The sequence below is a fragment of the Mauremys mutica genome, unplaced genomic scaffold, assembly GCF_020497125.1.
Source record: "Mauremys mutica isolate MM-2020 ecotype Southern unplaced genomic scaffold, ASM2049712v1 Super-Scaffold_100054, whole genome shotgun sequence".
In the NCBI taxonomy this organism is placed as follows: Eukaryota; Metazoa; Chordata; order Testudines; family Geoemydidae; genus Mauremys; species Mauremys mutica.
The window spans coordinates 1,274,086-1,279,995 of record NW_025423258.1 but is presented as its reverse complement, the minus strand read 5'-3'; the positions used below and the strand labels follow the sequence as shown (position 1 = coordinate 1,279,995).

Below are 5,910 nucleotides of genomic sequence, written 5' to 3'. Positions count from 1 at the left end.
GAAAATGGAGTGGAGAGCATGCTTCTAAAATGTGCAGCTGACACCAAGCACTTTGGAGCTCAGGACTGGAATTCAAAACGCCCATAACAAATTGGAGACTTGGTCTTCTTGAGCCAAACCCCATGGCTGGGCCCCTCTCTCTACACTGGGCTGAAGTGAAACCCCAGAGCCAAACACTCCTCCTCCTGGGCAGTGCGCTCCGACCTTGAATGGTCAGATGCTGCTTAGTGCTGTCAGAGCAGCTTTGGCTGGGGGATTCTCCCAGCACTTTCCAATAGCCGGAAGGTACGAAATCCGCATTTGACTGCTGGGGACAGAGCCCTAGGGGTGGGGGCAACTTGCCCAAAGTCCCACCGGAAAAGGAAAACAACCAGCAGTGGAACCAATAGGGGTGTCAGGATCTTGGAGGCACTGTCACCCCCACACTAGGGCGGTGTTATGCACCCCCTGCTGCTGGCCGAGTTTCTCCGTCCCTTGGCAATAAGACAGCCTAGAACCCCAACCAGGGTTATTCTATCTGCTACCCAAGATCCATAAACCTGGAAATCCTGGATGCCCCATCATCTCAGGCATTGGCACCCTGACAGCAGGATTGTCTGGCTATGTAGACGCTTCATCATCATTCCACACAAAGATGGACTACAAGCCGTCAGGAACAGTATCCCCGATAATGTCATAGCTGAACTTTGTGACTTTGTCCTCACCCATAACTATTTCACATTTGGGGACAATGTGTACCTTCAAGTCAGCGGTACTGCTATGGGTACTCACATGGCCCCACGGTATGCCAACATTTTTATGGCTGACTTAGAACAACGCTTCCTCAGCTCTCGTCCCCTAATGCCCCTACTCTACTTGTGCTACACTGATGACATCTTCATCATCTGGTCCCATGGAAAAGAAAACCCTTGAGGAATTCCACCATGATTTCAACAATTTCCATCCCACCTACAACCTCTGCCTGGACCAATCCACACAAGAGATCCACTTCCTGGACACTACTGTGCTAATAAGCGATGGTCACATAAACACCACCCTATACCGGAAACATACTGAACGCTATACTTACCTACATGTCTCCAGCTTTCACCCAGACCACATCACACAATCCATTGTCTACAGCCAAGCTCTAAGATACAACCGCATTTGCTCCAACCTCTCAGACAGAGACAAACATCTACAAGATCTCTATCAAGCATTCTTACAACTACAGTACCCACCTGCTGAAGTGAAGAAGCAGATTGACAGAGCCAGAAGAGTACCCAGTAGTCACCTACTACAGGACAGGCCCAACAAAGAAAGTAACAGAACCCCACTAGCCGTCACCTTCAGCCCCCAACTAAAACCTCTCCAGTGCATCATCAAGGATCTACAACCCATCCTGAAGGACAATCCCTCACTCTCACAGATCTTGGGAGACAGGCCAGTCCTTGCTTACTGACAGCTCCCCAACCTGAAGCAAATACTTACCAGCAACCACACAACAAAAACACTAACCCAGGAACCTATCCTTGCAACAAAGCCCATTGCCAACTCTCTCCCCATATCTGTTCAGGGGACACCATCATAGGACCTAATCACATCAGCCATGCCATCAGGGGCTCATTCACCTGCACATCTACCAATGTGATATATGCCATCATGTGCCAGCAATGCCTCTCTGCCATTTACATTGGCCAAACCAGAGAGTCTCTACATAAAAGAATAAATGGACACAAATCAGACATCAAGAATTATAACATTCAAACACAGCCAGAGAACACTTCAATCTCCCTGGTCACTCGATTACAGACCTAAAACTCGCAATATTACAACAAAAAACCTTCAACAACAGACTCCCACGAGAGATGCTGAATTGGAATTAATTTGCAAACTGGACACCATTAAATTAGGCTTGAATAAAGACTGGGAGTGGGTGGGTCATTACACAAAGTAAAACTATTTCCCCATTTTTATTTGTCCCCCTACTGTTACTCACACCTTCTTGTCAACTGTGGGAAATGGGCCATCCTGATTGTCACTACAGGTTTTTTTCTCCTGCTGATAATAGCTCACCTTAACTGCTCACTCTCATTATAGTGTGGATGGCAACACCCATTTTTTCATGTTCTCTGTGTATACATATATCTTCCTGCTGTATTTTCCACTGTATGCATCTGATGAAGTGGATTTTAGCCCACAAAAGCTTATGCTCAAATAAGTTTGTTAGTCTCTAAGGTGCCACAAGTACTCCTCATTATTTTTGCAGATAAATTCATGGAGGTGAAGTCCATTAATGGCTATTAGGCAGCCTGGGTAAGGAATGGTATCCCTAGCCTCTGTTTGTCAGAGGGTGGAGATGGATGGCAGGAGAGAGATCACTTGATCATTACCTGTTAGGTTCAGTCCCTCTGGGGCACCTGGCATTGGCCACTGTTGGCAGATAGGATATGGGGTTGGATGGACCTTTGGTCTGGCCATTCTTCTGTTCTAATGAAGGGAAGGGCAAAGCCCTGCAATAGAGTTTCTGTAGCGTAGTGGTTATCATGTTTGCCTAACACGCAAAAGGTCCCTGGTTCAAAACCCGGCAGAAACATGCTGGCTTAATTTTTCCCAACTCCTAGTGACCTGTCCCTGCTGTTGTAGGAGCAGCAGTGATTTCTATGCTCAATAGGTCTGTTATACTTCCCCCATTCCCATTTTTGTCTCCTCTCCCTCTCTGAATGCCTGTGAAGTGGCTTTCCCCCTCCCCCTCCTGCTTCCTCCTGCAATGCTTGTGGGATGAATGGGCTGGTTGAACGGCTGGAAGATCAGAAGAGCTCCTAGATAGACAAGGTGTCTGGGACTCTAATTAGGCAGCGATCACACACCCAGAGCATGGACACTGCCCAAGGTGGAGTGTGACCCACCAGATGCAGCCAAGTCATCTCTAGTCGCAGGCCATGAGGAGCAGGTCCTTAAAAGGGGAAGGGGCCCTGTGCTCAGGAATCACTCACAAGCTTGTACCTCCAGTGAATGCCCTTCGCCCCGACCGCCTGGCCAGTGGTTCGCTGCATTGCAGTTCATTGTGCCTCAGGAAGACTTACCTTCATTGCACCGTCCATCACGGCGCTGTGGGACACTTACCTGGCAGAATCCTGTGCCTGCCTCTTGGCTTCCCAGGGATGGCTACTTGCAGCCCAGGAGAAGAAGGATGGTTCTGGTGAAAGGACGACAAGCAAAGCACTGGGAGGAAATTTGGGTGTGGGCGCTGTGCTGGGGGTGGGGGTGGGGTGCAGGAGGGGTGGTGCAGCTCCCAAAGTGACCGGTACACACAACCCTCTGGCAGCAGCTCCTAGGTGGGTGGGGCCAGGGGCTCTCCATGTGCTGCTGTCTGCAGGCGCTGCCCCCAGAGCTCCCATTGGCTACAGTTCCTGGCCAATGGGAGCTGCAGAGTTGGTGCTCGGGGCAGGGTCAGCATGTGGAGACACTCCCCCCACCCCAGGGGATGCTGGGACATGCCAGCCACTTCTGGGAGCGGCACGGAGGGACGGAGGTAGAGTGGGCAGGGAGCCACCTTAGTGCTGCTGGCACATCTCTGCACACCCGTTGGTCCCTTCTGGTCCTTTCTGACCTTAAAGGCTCTGAGTCTAAAAGGGAGAGGGAAGTAAAGGAATTTAAAAAAAAAATAAACCAAGCATCATAATACCAGGATGACTCCAACTGCTTATTATATAGTCCCACCCCTTTCTTCCTCCACTGGATGTTTAATGACCTGGTGGGATTTGGGACACTGATTCTCTCATTCCATTGATAAACTGATATAACATGACTGAAGTTAAACCAATTCCTAGTGGAGGAATCATCACATTAGCTGGGAATTGAACCCAGATCAACTACTTGGAAGGCAGCTATGCTCACCACTATACCACCAATGCATCTGGTGAAATGCTCTGATTTTTCACACTTAGTGTCTGGTCACCTTACTTCTCAGCAAGAGGCAAATGTCTCTGTGGTCTCTGCCATTCATCGTGGGGAGTTTCCCCACTGATAACAGTTCTTGCTGGGTTGGGGATGGGAGAGAGAAGAGGCATTTATTCTGTTTCATTCCTCTCCATTTTCTGTTCCTCCCCCTCCCTTCCAGGGTCCTCCCTTCCATTTCAGACGGTGCAGTGACACCCTCCCCGCACCCAGGACTCTCGAGCCTCTGGAGCACCACGATCCCATGAGATCCTCAGTGACCAAGGGTCTTTTCCAACTTCCAGGAGACCCAGCTTGAGTCTAAAGGAAGCTCTGTTCCTTCCTGGGGATCCTCTCTCCCTTCATGGAGATCAAGAGCATGAAGCCTCTGCCTTGCCTCCTGGGTCTGAATTAATGTCCCATTTCCCACTATGTGCTCGAAAGAAACAAATGTTTCTAACCCAGGTGAGCGACGTTAATTCAGCTGGAATCCTTCACCCACATTCCTTAGGAGATACAGACTCTCTGTGACACAGACTGACTGGGGGTCATCTCTGCATGTCCCCAATGGGGAAGGAAAGACACTGAGGGCGAAGGAAGAAGACGGACAGAAGGAGTCAAATGGGGCTAGACCAGAATAGGACATTTTCTGCCTGTTAAAATGTACTAGACTCTAATTGCTTAAAACAAAACAAAAACCCACCAGCTTCTGTTTGAACCATCAGCTTTTCACAGAGCACATAACCACCTATAGCCCAAGTTTGTCTAAGAAGCATCTATAGTGGCTCATGCAGGGGGAAATACAGCTGTGGGTGTGAGTTCAGGCCTCACCCAGAGCGTTGATTTTCATTAGCTACGGAGCTTCCCCCACTTGCTTTGTCTCAGTCACATGGAAAGTGCCATAGGAGGGTGATGAGAGTAAATTCTAAACTCTGAAATGCAGAGGTTGGCCCAGAGATTGGAATAAGCGGTTTGAAGAGAAAAAGCTCTAAGAGTATAAAACCAGACCGTCTCCAGGGGCAGGTACGGTACAATGCCTCAACAGGGAGCCATTTGGGGGGTTTCACTCCCTCTGTTCAATGTCCTGAGAGGTATTTTAAGGTGAAGATAACACCATGGCTAACAGGTGACTGGCACGTCCTGGGTTAAAGAAAGAGACCTGGGTTAATCGTCTGAAGATTTGTGTTATCGTCACTGTCTGACCCCCCCTTCAGTGCGGAGCAGGTGTGTACGTTGCTGTGTGGAACGCAGAGACTCCTGCAGAGCAGGGGCAGCTGTTTCCATGGCAGAGAGCCTGGCACTTAGGAGACTTTCTACACTTGCTGTTTTGAAGCAATTCAGTAAAATAACAGTGGAGCTACAATGTCTGGTCCAAAATTTCAGCCCCCCTGGTGCAAAAACGCTATTTTAGGATCTACATCGGAGGCTACCGGCACTAGGACACCTGACCAGAGAGCTCAGTGGGGGCGTAACAGCTGCTGACTCTGAGGGTCCCGGGCTAAATCCACTTGCAGGGGGAAGTGTTTTGATTTATTTGATGGATAATGAGCACCAGCTACCAGGGGAGAAGCCCTGAGAGTTGCTGCCACTCCAGCTGCTGCTAGGGCAGGGGGGAGCCCCAGGGGGCCAGCTGCTGCTCTGGCCACCCCAGAAGTGCTGCCAGAGGCCACCAAGCTGTGGCTGCTCCTGCTGCCCTCGGGACCACTGGTCAAGTGGTCCCCGGGCCAGCCGCATTGGCCGCTGCTTGGGCGGTCCCTGGAGCCAGTTGATTGAGTGGCCCTGGAGTCAGCCACTGTGCCCACTGCAGAAGTCACGGAGGTTGCAGGAAGTCACAGAATCCACCACTTCCACCACCTCCGTGACAGACACGGAGACAAACCCCTACCTGCTGTGACTGCAGTTCCTGGAAGGAAAGAGAAGAACAGAAAGTGACGAGAGAAAGAAAAAGAGAGATTCCCTGTCACCTCTCTCCCTGCTGCCTCCCCCCGTGTA

General features: G+C 50.2%; 1 non-coding gene across 1 annotated transcript; it reads right to left on the bottom strand.

Annotated features, from left to right (window-relative positions):
• Nucleotides 1-3,824: 3,824 nt before the first annotated feature.
• Nucleotides 3,825-3,896, bottom strand: TRNAG-UCC. The gene has a single exon. It is a non-coding gene; the product is annotated as a tRNA-Gly (tRNA).
• Nucleotides 3,897-5,910: the final 2,014 nt, after the last annotated feature.